We start from the raw sequence: 16,996 nt of genomic DNA on the forward strand, positions 1-16,996 counted from the left end.
GGGGAATGAGTGAGTTGTTTAGTAGAGAAGGTGGTTTTGAAGGTGGTCGTCAAAGGAAGGTAGTTTGGCTGTGGAGACTAAATGGGGCATGATGACTTGAGAAAATTGGATGGGATTGAAATATCGGAGGTCTCTTTGGGGGGAACAGGTTGAATTTATGGGGAAATGATATGTGGGAGAGAAGGCAGATGAGAAGGTTGTGGTCAGATAGAGGGATTTCAGAGTTGGTAAGCGTAGAAATTGTACAGTGACTAAAGATAATGAGATCAAGTGTGTGTCCAAGTTGGTGAATGGGTAAGGTGGAGTGGAGCAGGAGTCATTGGAGTTGAGGAGTGATCAGAAAGTGGGCAGCAGAATGGTCTTCAGGAACATCCACATGGAAATTGAAGTTCCCAAGGATCAATGTAGGGGTGGAGAAAAAGGGAGAATGAATATGAGAAAGAGAGCAAAATGTTCCAGAAAGTTGAAAGTGGGGCCTGGGGGGCAGTAGATGACTGTGATTAGTAACTAGAGTGGGTGGTTGAGCAGGTGATATGGGCTTCAAAGGAAGGGAAAAAGAGGGATCAGGGAGGCGGGATGGTGTGAAAGCAGCATTTGGGGGTGAGGAGGAAGCTGACTCTTCTCCCTTTCCCAGTGGGCGAAGATGAGCCCCCCCCCCCCCCCCAGCAGCAGAGGAGAAAAAAACTATCAGGAACTAATAGAGTAAATAAATCTCTACAGCAGTAGGCAACATCATGATGTTTGACTTATGACAAATGGCACTTCTGACATTTTTAAACGTGTTATTTAGAATTTTCAGCATCCTTTTCAATTTTGATACTGGCCTCATATATGACACTTGCTACGTTTGGTTCCCCATCATCCCGGCGGAAATTACTTCTTGTGAAATGAGAAATAGTGTGGCCTAGGGGGGCAAGAGCAAATCAGGGAGTCAGGAGACTTATGTTCTGAACCTGGCTCTGCTACTTGCCTGCTGTGTGACCTTGGACAAGTCACTTAACCTCTCTATGCCCCAGTTTCCTCATTTATGATAATGGGGATTCAATTACCTGTTCTCCATCCCCCTTAGACTATAAATTCATTGTGAGCAGGGAATGTGTCAGTTATATTGTTACATTGTACTCTCCCAAGTGCTTAGTACAGTGCTCTGCATACAGTGAGTGCTCAATAAATACAACTGTGAAACACATGTGGGTCAGGGACTGTGTTTGATCTGCTTATAGTGTATCCATCCCAGTGCTTAGTACAGTGTTTGGTTCATAGTAAGGGCTTAACAAATACCATAATCGTTATTATTATTTTGCTTGAGATTCTGCTTTTGTTGATTTACCAGGTAAATACCCCTTCCCAGCCCTCCATTTTCCTGTCATCCTCATTGCACCACAGATTCAGCCCCTGTGTCCCTGATTTTCTTTCTTCTCCTCCTCTTCATTAATTAATTATGGTACTTGTTAAGCACTTACTATACGCCAAGCACTGTTCTAAGCACTGGGATAGGTACGGGTTAATCAGGTTGGACATAGTCCCTGCCCCACATGGGACTCACACACTTATTCCCATTTTCCAGATGAGGTAACTGAGGCACAGCAAAGGAAGTGACTTGCCCAAGGTCACATCAGTCAATCAATCGTATTTATTGAGAGCTTACTGTGTGCAGAGCACTGTACTAAGCGCTTGGGAAGTACAAGTTGGCAACATATAGAGACAGCCCCTACCCAACAGTGGGCTCACAGTCTAGAAGGGGGAGACAGAGAACAAAACCAAACATATTAACAAAATAAAATAAATAGAATAGATATGTACAAGTAAAATAAATAAATAAATAGAGTAATAAATATGTACAAACATATATACATATATACAGGTGCTGTGGTGAAGGGAAGGAGGTAAGATGGGGGGGATGGAGAGGGGAGCGAGGGGGAGAGGAAGTTGGGGGCTCAGTCTGGGAAGACCTCCTGGAGGAGGTGCGCTCTCAGTAGGGCCTTGAAGGGAGGAAGAGAGCTAGCTTGGCGGATGTGCGGAGGGAGGGCATTCCAGGCCAGGGGGATGACGTGGGCCGGGGGTCAACTGCGGGACAGGCGAGAACGAGGCACGGTGAGGAGATTAGCGGCAGAGGAGTGGAGGGTGTGGGCTGGGCTGTAGAAGGAGAGAAGGGAGATGAGGTAGGAGGGGGCGAGGTGACGGAGAACCCTGAAGCTGAGAGTGAGGAGTTTTTGTCTGATGCGTAGGTCGACTGGTAGCCACTGGAGATTTTTGAGGAGGGAAGTAACATGCCCAGAGCGTTTCTGGACAAAGACAATCCGGGCAGCAGCATGAAGTATGGATTGAAGTGGGGAGAGACACGAGGATGGGAGATCAGAGAGAAGGCTGATGTAGTAGTCCAGATGGGATAGGATGAGCGCTTGAACGAGCAGGGTAGCAGTTTGGATGGAGAGGAAAGGGCAGATCTTGGCAATGTTGCGGAGCTGAGACCGGCAGGTTTTGGTGACGGCTTGGATGTGAGGGGTGAATGAGAGAGCGGAGTCGAGGATGACACCAAGGTTGTGGGCTTGTGAGACGGGAAGGATGGTAGTGCCGTCAACAGTGATGGGAAAGTCAGGGAGAGGGCAGGGTTTGGGAGGGAAGACAAGGAGTTCAGTCTTGGACATGTTGAGTTTTAGGTGGCAGGCAGACATCCAGATGGAGATGTCCAGAAGGCAGGAGGAGATGCGAGCCTGGAGGGAGGGGGAGAGAGCAGGGGCAGAGATGTAGATCTGGGTGTCATCAGCGTAGAGATGATAGTTGAAGCTGTGGGAGCGAATGAGGTCACCAAGGGAGTGAGTGTAGATCGAGAACAGAAGGGGACCAAGAACTGAACCTTGGGGAACCCCCACAGTAAGGGGATGGGAGGGGGAGGAGGAGCCTGCAAAAGAGACTGAGAATGAACGACTGGAGAGATGAGGAGAACCAGGAGAGGACGGAGTCTGTGAAGCCAAGGTTGGATAGCGTGTTGAGGAGAAGGGGGTGGTCCACAGTGTCGAAGGCAGCTGAGAGGTCGAGGAGGATTAGGATAGAGTATGAGCCGTTGGATTTGGCAAGCAGGAGGTCATTGGTGACCTTTGAGAGGGCAGTTTCCGTGGAATGTAGGGGACGGAAGCCAGACTGGAGGGGGTCGAGGAGAGAGTTGGTGTTGAGGAATTCGAGGCAGCGCATGTAGACAACTCGCTCAAGGAGTTTGGAAAGGAATGGTAGGAGGGTTATGGGGCGATAACTAGCAGGTGAGGTGGGGTCGAGAGGGTTTTTTTAGGATGGGAGAGACATGGGCATGTTTGAAGGCAGAGGGGAAGGAACCAGTGGAGAGTGAGCAGTTGAAGATGGAAGTTAAGGAGAGGAGAAGGGATGGAGCGAGAGATTTCATGAGATGAGAGGGAATGGGGTCAGAAGCGCAGGTGGCCGGAGTAGCACTTGAGAGGAGGGAGGAGAGCTCCTCTGAGGATACTGCTGGGAAGGATGGGAGAGTAGCAGAGAGTGTTGAGAGCCGGGGGGTTGGAGAAGGGGAGGGAGTGACATTGGGGAGGTCGGACCTGATGGATTCAATTTTGTTAATGAAGTAGGAGGCCAGATCGTTGGGGGTGAGGGAAGGAGGAGGGGGAGGAACCGGGGGCCTGAGAAGGGAGTTGAATGTCATATGGCAGGTATGTGGTGGAGCTGGGATTAGAACCCAGGTCCTTCTGACTCCCAGGCCCATGCTCTATCTACTAAGCCACACTGCTTCTCTTCTATTTCTATTTTAAACTTATGTATATTTTTAACAGCTGCTACCACTGTTGGATTCCAGTGGGAGCAGTGCTGTGGCCACCAACCCACCAGTTTTTTGGGTTGCGGTTCCAGCCTTCCAGGGGTGCAAAGCTAGGGGGGGAAGGAGGTGGGGGGGAAGCAGGTAGCCTCAGAGGAGAAGAAGGGAATAGAGGAGAAGGTCCAAGTTAGCAACCCCCGCTCCACCTCCTCTACAACCAGATACTTTGGGACTCATTCTTGTAGAGCCTGAGGGCCTGCTCATTAGCTAGCATGTAGTCTGACTAGAAAATAATCAAGGAAAGCCTCCCAGGGGAGTTGGGATTGCCGGAGAGGTTTGAAGATGAGGAGAGCTGTAGACTGGAGGATTAGAAGCAGAGAGGGAGTTTCAGACGAGTATGGGTAAGTGGTCAAAGGTGGGAGAGGTGAAAGCAAGGCATAGGAAGGTTAACTTGGCATAAATGAAGACTATGAGCCAGGGTGCAGCGGGTAAAGAGAACAGATATGTTGAGAAGGAGATAGCTGCTGAAGAGCCTTAAAGCCAAAATTTTTTTCCTTATGCAATTTTCAATTGAAATGTTCTAGTTCATTATAACTTTTAATCTCTTATACTACAGGACTAGGTCCAAGCTCCCTATATACAGTTCTCTTCCACAGGAAAGTGCAAGTCGTAGCCAAATACCAGAAAGCAAAGTTTCTACTACAGTCGTGTTGACTTTGGCTAGGATGTTGAATTAGGACCTAAAAGCTATCTTTCTAAAAAAGTGGATATGTTTCTAGCTAACTTCAATATCACTTTTCAAAGGGTATTTATAATAAGAGGTAGGCTAATGCCAGACAGAATGTAACAATGTTCCAAATGTTTAAAGCATTAATTTGCTGAAATGCATGAGAACTGGAAGATTATGACCACATTTAATATTTTGCTCTGGTCTCTAGGTGGCAATTCTCTAGATAATTCAGGTTAAAATAATATGTGTGCTATGCTCTTTGGTACTTTTGAAAGTGTTATGATTCAGAAGTCTTCATAAGAGTGTTGCATTGATTTGGCTCTAATAGAATGCAAACGCAAATTAAACCTCCCATGGCAAATATCCATCAAAAATACAAAGAATAGTTACTCCTTTCTCACTCTTTTGTTCCTACAACAGTATTTTAATTTTCCACTTGAAATTCTATGTGTTTGTACAGAATGGTTTGCCTTATTTTCCTTTGATCGGCAAACTCCTGCCAACTCTTGTCTAAGAGGAAAGAATTCCTATTGGGAAAAGACCAGAGAAATATAGCTCAAAAAAGGAAAATGAGCTTTATTGAGGAATGTGTTTATTAGAAACTGACATTAACAACTATGAATATTTAATCCTACTGGAGAAAATTTCCATGTATATTAGAGGGAAAAACTAGGGTTTCCTCTACAAGCATAAGAAGAAAATTTGGAAGAAGGTATTGTCATTATTGTATTTTTCCTTTGATCTGCAATCCCGTAGCTTCAAGTGTCTTATCTGATTTTATTGTTTTTACTTTCAGTGCTATTCTCAGGAAAATGCCAAAGTAAAAGCACTTTGCAGTTTTTGGAATATCTGGAAGTCCAGTCTCAAATATCTCCACAACACTTAAAAACTAAGAGGTAGGCAGAGAAATGAGGAGACACAGAGTGGGATAGGGGTTGATAAAAAGTAGGGTACAGGGGATAAAGTGACCAGAAATCTGGCCTTTTTAGGCAGGGTCCAAGGGACAGAGAAAGGGAAGGAATAATGAAGGGGGAGGGGAGAGAGAGAGGAGGGGAGAATAGTACTTCCTGTTCGCTGGTGGACTTCACCATTGGAAGTGCCAGACCCAGTTTGGAAGCTGCAACACTGTAGGAACTCCCACACCCACATCCTGCCTGAGCCGTGGAACCCCGCTGCCATGGGTTTTTTTGAAGGTATTAGTTAAGCGCTTACTCTGTGCCAGGCACTGTACTCACTGCTGAGGTAGATACAAATTCATCAGGTTGGGCCCAATCAATCAATCAATCAGTCAATCGTATTTATTGAGCACTTACTGTGTGCAGAGCACTGTACTAAGCACTTGGGAAGTACAATTTGGCAACATATAGAGACAGTCCCTACCCAACAGTGGGCTCACAGTCTAGAAGGGGGAGACAGAGAACAAAACCAAACATACTAACAAAATAAAATAAATAGAATAGATATGTACAAGTAAGATAAATAAATAGAATAATAAATATGTACAAACATATATACTTATATACAGGTGCTGTGGGGAAGGGAAGGAGGTAAGATGGTGGGGATGGAGAGGGGGACGAGGGGGAGAGGAAGGAAGGGGCTTAGTCTGGGAAGGCCTCCTGGAGGAGGTGACCTCTAAGTAGGGTCTTGAAGGGAGGAAGAGAGCTAGCTTGGCGGATGGGCAGAGGGAGGGCATTCCAGGCCCGGGGGATGATGTGGGCCAGGGGTCGATGGCGGGACAGGCGAGAACAAGGCACGGTGAGGAGATTAGTGGCAGAGGAGCGGAGGGTGCGGGGTGGGCTGTAGAAGGAGAGAAGGGATGTGAGGTAGGAGGGGGCGAGGTGATGGAGAGCCTTGAAGCCGAGGGTAAAGAGTTTCTGCCTGATGCGCAGATTGATTGGTAGCCCCTGGAGATTTTTGAGCCCACTTGCATGAGGCTCACATTCTTAATCCCCATTTTTCAGATGAGGTAACTGAGGCCCAGAGAAGTAAAGTGCCTTGCCCAAGGTCACACAGCAGACAAACCAGAATTAGAACCCAAGCCCACGCACTAGCCACTAAGCCACACTGCTTCTCTCGCGCTGCTCCAATGGCAGTTCCTCTGCTGGAAGCATGACTTTGGATATCCTGCTGCTCAGATCATGGTGGCCAGGCTCCTATTGGCACATAAACAACTGCAGGAGCTCCAGACCCTGTGCCAGGCCTGATGCTCAAGGGCAGTTGCCCTGACAGCTGAACACATAAGGTCCTGGGCTCAAATAATATTGTTGTGTTGTACTCTCCCAAGTGCTTAGTTCAGTATCCTGCACACAGTAAGCGCTCAATAAATATGATTGATTGATTGATGAAACCCCTTCCCTCTCTTCTCCCTCCTCCACTACTTTGTCTTCCTCCTCCCCCACTTTCTCCATCTTCTTCCTTCCCTCCTTAGTGAAGGAAATGCAGGGGTAATCAATCAATCAATGTTATTCATTGAGTGCTATGTACAGAGCATTCATTCATTCATTCAATCGTATTGAGTGTTTACTGTGTGCAGAGCACTGTACTAAGCACTTGGAAAGTACAGTTCGGCAACAGAGACAGTCCCTACCCAACAACGGACTCACAGTCTAGAAACAGGCTCACATTGCACTAAGCACTTGGGAGACTACAATAGAACAGAGTTGGTGACATGTTCCGTTCCCACAAAGAGCTTACAATCTAGAGGGGGAGACAGACATTACAATAAATTACAGATGTGTTCATAAGTGCTGGGGGGTGGGGGGGAAGACATCTCTCTGCATTCCCTGCACCCAATAAATGCTCAATAAATACCATAGATTGATCGATTTCCCTCTGGAAATTATCCTTCCTATCTGCTAAAATGCACATACATCTCAGTCAATTGATCAATTGTATTTATTGAGCACTTACTGTGTGCACACCATTGTACTAAGCGCTTGGGAGGGTGCAATTCAACAGAGTTTGTAGCCATGCACCCTGCCCACAAGGAGTTTACATTCTGGAGGAGGAGGCAGACATTAATAAAATAAAGTACTGATTTGTACATAAGTGCTGTGAGTCTGAGGGTGGGGTGAATAAAGGGTACAAATCCAAATGTAACCAATCTCAGCCAACCTTTTTTTTTTTCCCCTGTAAGCTTTTTGGGACACGAACACTTAAAGAATGAGGCAGTCCTGAAATTTCAGGATTCACTCACCTAAATTGGAATTAGTGGGTATTGTATATTGAGGAGCATGTTGATTAAAGTTTGTAATATATGAATATGTTTATACACTTAAAATGATTTGTTTTATGGACATTCTCATATGCTCAGGCAATATACTATATTATTATTTTTGTGGATTTAAACTGACAAGATATGAAACATTCAACTCCTAGTGTCCTGAGCGTTTTTATGAGACCTGTTGAATATCCAATTTGAGGGTATGTCTTGAGATGATCAGATTTATTTTCTGATTTTATTCAAGATGAACTTAGATTTTAAGTCTAAAATATTTTCATGTTCTTCCTAAAAAGGGAAGCTAACTCTAAATCCTTATGAGATTAAAGGGCATAAGCCTTGAGGGCATTTGACAGTCTTAAGAGTTATTGACAATATTGTAAGCATTCTTCCAAAATTCCATTTCTACAAAAATGGATGCAGTGTATGTTTTCCACTGAAGTTCAGAATAATTGAATGTTTTGAATGTGCTGGTTTTTAAAATGGTTCTTGAAATGAGCTATTCTTTTTCTGGCTTGGAAAGGATGTCAAATTTTGTGAAATAATTGTCATTTCAATGAATTCATTTTCACTGAACTCCTGAAGAATCTACCGGCCTTGATAGTAGTTAACATGTAGATAATGCTACATTGTGAGCTTGTGGACAGGGGCTGTGTCTACCAACTCTGTTGTATTGTACTCTCCCAAGCATGTAGTACAGTGCTCTGCACACAATAAGCACTCAATAAATATGATTGACTGATTGAATATAAAAGTCACTTATCCTTTGCTACTCCCTTCTCCCTACTCCCCACCCCACAACACTTATGTATATACATCTATATCTATAATTCTACTTATATTAATGCCTGTTTACTTGTTTTGATGTCTGTCCCCCCCATCTAGACTGTAAGCCCATTGTGGGCAGGGATTGTCTCTATTGCTGTATTGTATGTTCCAAGCGCTTAGTGTAGTGCTCTGCACACAGTAAGCACTCAATAAATATGATTGAATGAACGAATGATTGAACTTATGATCTTAAAAATGCAGATTCATTATTGTAGCTGATTTTTATCTGTGAATGAAAGGTAAGAAAAAACTAGAATGTCTTTAAGGTTTTGGGTTTTTTTTTTAAGTAGGTTTAGGATATTGCCATTTTGTAAAACATTTTATCCTATTGTAAAAAAAAATACATTAGAGGAATGGATTTAGCGAACATTCCCAGCAGTATGCTTAAAGTATATTTTTTAAGCTAGTTAGTCAATCAGTATCAGTTATTGAGTGCCTACTGAGTGCAGAGCATTGTATTAAACACTTGGGAGAATAGAACAGAAGCAAGTAGGTTAAAATCTAGTAAGAGACACAGACTGATAGAAATGAATTTCGGATAGTGAGGGCAAGACCAAGTGTAAGCAGCATGGCATAATGGATAGAGCCCGGGCCTGGGAGTCAGAAGGTCATGGGTCCTAGTTCCAGCTTCACCACTTGTCTGCTGTGTGACCTTGGGCAAGTCACTTAACTTCTCTGTGCCTCAGTTACCTCATCTGTAAAAAATGGGGATTAAGACTGTGAGCCCAATGTGGGACAGGGACTGTGTCCAACCTGGTTAACTTGTATCTAGCCCAGTATTTAGAACAGGGCTTGGCACATAGTAAGCGCTTAACAAGTACCATATTGTTTTTTACTATAAGTGTACCATGATGAAGTAACTGAATAAATAAATATACAAATAAAAATATACATTCCTAAAATTCATCTATGCTAAAGTTATGTTAACGCCATTGGTGTGTTGTGAATTAATCAGGGAAGCCTTCCTGGAGAAGGTGGGTTTTTAGGAAGCTGACCCATACAGCAACATGCACTGTAGACTGAACTGGAAATAGTCTGGAGGAAGGGCAACAACTGAGGATGCTAATAGAGTAGTCTATCCATGATGTGAAAGAGCTTGGGCCAGGATGCTAGCTGTTTGGGTGGAGAGGGAAGGGAAGATTAAGGAAGTGTTGTGGAGGAAGAACCATCAGCATCTAGCGGTTGATTGAATGTGAGAGCTGAGAGACACTGAAGAGTTGAGGATCACACGAAAGCTGCCCGCTTCTGGAAAAGGGAGGATTGGTGGTGTGTATTGACAGCGAGGGAAAGTTAGGAGTGGGTTTAGGGAGGAAGATATGAAGTTCAATGTTAGACATGTTGGGTTTCAGGTGCTGCCAGGACATCTAAGTGGAGCTGTCCTGGAGGCAAGGAGAAATGTGAGATTGAATAGTGGGAGCGAGGTGGGAGCTGAAGAGAAATAGAGGTGGCCATTGAAACCATGAAGAATGGAATGAGATTACAATCCCTTGATTGTAAACTCCTTGAGAGCAGAGATCTTGCCTACTAACTCTCAAAAACTCTACCAAATGCTTAGTTCAGGACTGCACAGAGTAAGTATTTGATAAATATGACTTATTGATTGAAGAGCAAGAGTAGGGAACCCAGACCAGAGCCTTATGAGACCCCCACATTTAAGGGATGAGAGGCAAAAGAGGAGCTATTGAACTGGACTGAAATGGAGCAGTCAGTGAGGTAGGAGAACTGGTGAGTACAGTGTGGGCAAAGTCAATATCTGAACATGTGTCAAGGAGGGAGGAATGGTCCACCACGTTGGAGGCAGAGCAGCTAGCTAGGCAACCCAAAGCTTGCAAGATGGAGCTACAGTATTTTGTATGAAATTGACATCCCAAATAAAATGAGTTAAACATTCATTGGTATTTAGTGAGCATTTACTGTGTTCAAAACTCTGTACTGAGTGGGAGAGTACAATACAATAGAGTTAATTGACAGTCTCTGCTCCTGCTCACAGGGGGTTTAGAGATTTTTAGATTATTTTTATTATTGCTGTTAAACATTATTAAATGCCCACTATTCTAAACTCAGAAACAGCACATAGAAGAACATAATCCTTAATGGAGCATGTATTATAAACTAGGCAGTACAAACAGAAATGTAGATGTACAGCCGAGTGTGAAAGACCTTTTATCAAATGCCTCCTGTCTGTTCCTTCCAAAGTGCTATTTACCTTGTGGGTGTTAAATCAATACTTGTTGACAGACTGATTTTTCTCTATTTTTTTTCACTAGGGGATGGGCTTAAAGACGAATGGGGAAAGGAAGATGACTCTATTAGTTGCTCATTTTTTTAATTGAAAAGTGGTCAAGTATCATCACTAGTATTTAGAAGAAACTAAAATCTAACGGAGAAATTAATTTTGCAACATATATTCTATGTAAAAAGGAAATTTCAGGCAGCAATTTTTCAGTGATTACAAATTATATACATATAATTTGTATATATTTACTATTCTATTTATTTTGTTAATGATGTGCATATAGCTTTAATTCTATTTGTTCTGACGATTTTGACACCTTTCTACATGCCTTGTTTTGTCGTCTGTCTCCCCCTTCTAGACTGTGAGCCTGTTGTTGGGTAGGGACCATCTCTGTATGTTGCCGACTTGTACTTCCCAAGCGCTTAGTACAGTGCTCTGCACACACTAAGCGCTCAGTAAATACGATTGAATGAATTGAATGAATGAATGTCATGTCTTGTGTTAATGGGAAACGAAAACCAAGTCATATAAGAACTGAAACTAGTGGACAAACAAAATCACCCCCCCCCCCCCCCCCACACACACACACCCATCAACCAGACATTCAAGATTGGACTTCCTTTTTGAAGAAAAGCCAAGCTTTGGGATCAACCCCACCCTTGTCATTCAGGGAAAGTAGTTGATACTGTAGTTCAGCTGTATGCTGATCTTTGACAAATTCTATACTCTCCACTCAGTCGTATTTATTGAGCGCTTACTGTGTGCAGGGCACTGTTTGTGGTTTCTGCTGCATAATATGAACAGAGAAAATTTGTGGGGGGTTTTTTTGCTTTAGCTTCAATAATATTATCCAACCTTTAGCTTTACTGGCACTGTCCTCTCCTGTTCCTCCTCTTATCTCTCTGGCTGCTTCTTCAATCACTTTCACAGATTTCTCCTCTGTCTCCCACCCCCTAACTGTGGGAGTCCCTCAAGGCTCAGTTCTGGGTCCCCTTCTATTCTCCAGCTACACCTACTCCCTGGGAGAACTCATTCACTCCCGCAGCTTCAGCTACCATCTCTAAGCATACAATTCCCAAATCTCTTTCTCTAGCTCTGACCACTCTCCTTCTCTGCAGTCTTGCATTTCCTCCTGTATTAAAGACATCTCTACTTAGATATCCTGCCAGCACCTCAAAGGATCCCTCACCTTCCCACCCAAACTTTGTCTTTCCCCCTGACTTTCCAGTGACAACACCACCCTCCTTCCTATCTCACAAACCCATAACCTTAGCATTATCTTTGACTCATCTCTCTCATTCAGCCCACATATTCAATCTGCCAACGAACCATGTGGGTTCTACCTTCATAGCATCACTAAAATTTACCCTTTCCTTTCCATCCAATCTGCTACCATGCTGATTCAAGCACTTATATCTTGCATTGACTACTGCACTAACCTTCCCTCTAGCCTCCCTGCCTCCTGTCTCTCTGCACTGCAGTCCATACTTCACTCTGCTGCCCGGATCTTCTTTTTAGGAAAAGTTCAGTCCATGCCTCCTCTCTCTTCTACAACCTCCAATAGTTGCCTGTCCTTCTCTATATCAATCAAAAGCTCCTTACCATTGGCTTTAGAGCACTCAATCAACTCTCCCCCTCCTACCTTACCTCGCTGGTCTCCTACTGCAACCCAGCCGACATGCTTTGCTTCTCTAACACTAACCTACTCACTAGATCTCAGTCTTGTCTCTCTCACTGCCAACCTCTCGCCCACTTACTGCCTCTGGCCTGGAACTGCCTCTCCCACTCCACTTCCACTTCATATCATAGCGAAGCAGCGTGATGTAGTGTATAGCGCACGGACCTGGGAGTCAGAAGGACATGGATTCTAATCCTGCCTCTGCCACTTGTCTGATGTGTGACCTTGGGCAAGTTACTTCACTTCTCTGTTCCTCAGTTACCTCATCTGCAAAATGGGGATTGAGACAGTGAGCCCTGTGTGGGACAGGGACTGTGTCTAACCTGATTTGCTTGAATCCACTCCAGCACTTAGTACAGTGCTTGGCACATAGTAATCACTTAACAAATACCACAGCTATAATTATAATTATTATTATCACTATTATTATATCCAACTGACCACCACTCTCCCTACCTCTAAAGCCATATTAAAGTCATATCTCCTCCAGGAGGTCTTCCCTGATTTAGCCTTTATTTCACCTACTCCCTGTCCCTTCTTCATCACCTTTGCTCTTTGGCTTCATGTCCTTTCAGCAGTTGATATTCACCCCATCCTCAGTCCCACAGCACGTATATACATATCTGTAATTTATTTTAATGTTTGTTTCCCCCTCTGGACTATAAGCTACTTGTTAACAGGGAACATGTCTACCAACTCTATTGTATTGTGCTCTCCCAAGCACATAGTACAGTGCTCTGCAGTGAACATTCAATAAATGTGATTGAATAAAATGAAATCAAAGCCTAAGTCCTGAAAAAATATACGCAAGTTAAAGATGGGTCCATTCTAGGGCTCAGCTTAAGAAAAGAAGAAACTAAGCCCTGTCATTATAATTCCTCACCCTTGAACTTTTAATCAGTGAAGGCATGCAAATCATTCAGGTGTATGATCAGCCTGCAGGAAGATTGAAATCCACACCCCTTCCTCCTAGCTTTTCCTGCTGCAACCAGAAGACAAGTGACAGATTGCACACACTGGGTAGAGGAGTGGATTTCAGAGGAAGGATGAGGAATTCACTTTTAGACATAGTGAGCTTGAGGTACCTACGGAAGATCCACCTGGACACATCCTGGAAACTGGAAGAAGTGGGAGATGGCAGAGGTGATGAGAGGACAGGGCTAGCCAAATAGATTTGAGAGTGATCTACAGAGAGGTATTACTTGAAACCTCCTCAAGCGAGTGAGTGTGTATGGCGAATGGAAGGAGACTCAGGTTAGAGCTTTGAGCAGTAAGAGGTGGACCATAAACCAGTTAAGAGAAGGAGAGGCCAGAGGGTTAGGAAGAGAACTGTGCCAGTAACACCGAGGTCACATATAGGGCTTCAGGGATGTGGGAATGGTCCACAGTGTTAGAGGCAGTTGAGAGGTTCAGGAGGATGAATAGAGTAGAACCCAGTACGTTTTTTGGATAGGAGGTCATTGATGACCTTGGAGAGGGAAATTTTAATGAGGGGATTTGGATGAGGGTACAGGATTCATTTTCTCAATATTGCTTATCCCATACCACCTCCCATATTCAATCATATTTATTGAGCACTTACTGTGTGCAGAGCACTGTACTAAGCACTTAATGTATTATGTAATAGTCTGTTTTGTTTTGCTCATCCTATTTTGCATAAAACTTGGTCTTCTTAATCAAGAAGCAGAACCCAAATGTGACTTAGAATTCAGCCCCTGGAAAATGTTATTTAAATTATCTTTATAGAAATAGGAGTGAAGGTAGACTAGCAACCATTTTAGTCAAGGAACTCATGCCACTTTTCTTGTGCAAACTTTTAATATGATATAGATAAACCTAAATGAGGTTTCGCTAGTAAGTTTGAATTTACTTCCGGTTGTTATGGCCTTGTGAATGATATGGCAGCAGTAGTCGCCAAGCACTCTCAACTGCACAAACATTTTCCAATTGGGAAATGATAACATTTCCACTGACCTAAAAAAATTAATGAGAGATGAGTTGGAGGTGTCGGGGACTGTAGATATGTATTTTTTTGGTCAGCCATTGATCTCAGTTTTCTCTCGTGTTTATGCAGTCATTGGAATTAGAAGGTAAGAATGATATGGAGGAGTAGTAGTAATAGCATTAATCATATCGAGGAGGTGGAGTAATAGTATTAATCACTTACTATGTGCAGATCACTGTGCCAAGTGCTGGAAAAGGTACTCAGATGAGAATTAGATGTGGCTCCTGGCCCCCCCAGAACTCACAGTCAGGTGGGGAAGGGATGGTGACAGACACACTAGGAAAGTGAAATTATATAAAGTTGGAGCTTAATAAATATATTTACTACTACTACCAACTCTTTATTAGAGCTGGTCTAATAAAGAAACTTCAAATAATGGAATGGTTTTACTTTGCATTAAGTTTCAGGTATATTATCACTCCGATTCTGCTATCAGTTAATCGTATTTATTGAGCACTTACTGAGTGCAGAGCACTGTACTGTTTGGGAGAGTACAATTTAATAGAGTTGGTAGACACGTTTCCATTGATTGATCGACTGAATAAAATGAAATAAAATCTAAGTCCTGGAAAAAGATTCTCAAGTTAAAGAAGATTCCATGCTAGGGCAGAGGGGGAGTCAGACATTTATATAAATAAATAAATTATGTATACACGTGTGTGTGTGTGTGTGTGTGTGTGTGTGTGTGTATGTGCTGTGAGACTGAGAGTGAGAGTAAATAAAAGGTGAAAGTCCAAGTGAAAGGGTGATGCAGAAGGGAATGGGAGAAGAGGAAGTGAGGGCTTAGTTGGGGAAGGCCTCTTGGAGGAGATATGATTTTAATAAGGCTTAGAAGATGGGGAAAGTGATCGTCTGCCGGATGTGAAGGGGGAGGGCATTCCAGGCCAGAGGCAGGATGTGGGCAAGGGGTCGGTGGCGAGAGTGATGAGACAGTGAGTACAGTGAGTAGGTTGGTATTAGAGGAGCAAAGTGTGCAGACAGGATTGTAGTAGGAATTCAGAGAGGTAATTAAAGAGGCCTGATAAACATATCATAGAGTAGTGAAAACAACTGCCTACTTTGAAAAAGCCTAAAAATCAATCCCCAAATTTAGAATGAAAAAGAAAAAGAATTTGTGTCTTCAGCGTCCTTACTAATGATCTCATTGGTAGATGGACAGTGTGCAAGCACCCTCCCCTTTCCTTCCCCGAGGAACATGAGAGAGGTGATGATAATCCTCCTAGTGAGATGTCCCGAGTTTAGGCCTGATTTCCTTGACTTCCAGTTCTTATATGAGTCCATGTATATAAACGTTGCAGGGGTAATGAGAAAATTATTGGTTGCAGCTTTCTTTTCTTGATGAATATTCTTTGCTGGGAGAGTACTTTGACAGCTAAGGAAACAGAGGTGATGTGATCTAATGTGATTTTCTGATATGGGATTTATTTTTTATAGCAGCCCACCTCGAGAAAAGAGGAAAAATATGAGTCAAGTAGAATATGGACTCATTAAATTAGGAGATCTGGGCTTAAGGTTATCTTCAGAGATTTTTTTTTTTATACTGTCAGTACATTCCTGAAAAACAACAGTACTGACTGCCAAGTGTCTGGAGAGCAATGTACTAAGCACTGGGAGGAGTTACATGGGCTCGACCCTTGAAGAGCTAACAGTGTGAAGTAACAGGAACCAGTGATGAGCCCTGAGTGGAACATAGAGATGAGACTAGTGCTCCTAAACTTTTCAAAGTGTGACTGTTGGCAGTAGACAGGGATTTGCTAGGTTTCTTTACACATTCAGGGGCTGATCTGTTTCCAGCCAAGGTAATTTAAGTGATTGCTTAAAAACAAGGGTAACAAGGTTAACTATCTTAAGCTGCAGCGTTACTTTAGGTTTGTGTGAGTGTAATGGTGACAAAGAAGAAACTTTCAAAATCCATCGGGGAGAAATGACGGTGATATTATTGGAGTTTGACGGACAGGGCCCACTAACCAGAGCCATCCAGAGCAGGGGTGTGGGGTTCAGGACAGATCAGCTTGTACAGGCCAAGAGCAGAAACTTCTCATGGGAGATGGGGTACCATTGCTACTGTATAACTGAGGAATGGGCTCCCCGTCAGTCATATTTATTGAGCACTTACTTTGTGCAGAGCACTGTACTAAGCATTTGGGAGAGTACAATAGAACAGACACATTCCCTGCCCACAGTGAGTTTAGTCTAGAGGACTGTGAATACTGAGAGCTTCCCTAGTATGTCCCCTTAGCATTTTGTGTGTCTGTATTTTCTCCCTCCCTCAACCAATGTATTTGTGTCTGTTTCGCTGACCGTGTGTGTGTTTGTGTGTAATACTTGCATGTCCACCTCCCTGACCCAATGTGTGTGTGTGTGTATGTGTGTGTGTGTGTGTGTGTGTGTGTCTCTGAGTCTACCTCACAGGCCCTGTGTGTGTCTTTCTATGCTTCTCACTTTTCCCCAGGCTGCCCCACCCCAACTACGTCCACAAACTCAAAAAGAGCAATGGGCACTTGGTGTGGGGCCTTTTTAGCCT

Source organism: Tachyglossus aculeatus, chromosome X1 (genome assembly GCF_015852505.1).
Source record: "Tachyglossus aculeatus isolate mTacAcu1 chromosome X1, mTacAcu1.pri, whole genome shotgun sequence".
In the NCBI taxonomy this organism is placed as follows: Eukaryota; Metazoa; Chordata; class Mammalia; order Monotremata; family Tachyglossidae; genus Tachyglossus; species Tachyglossus aculeatus.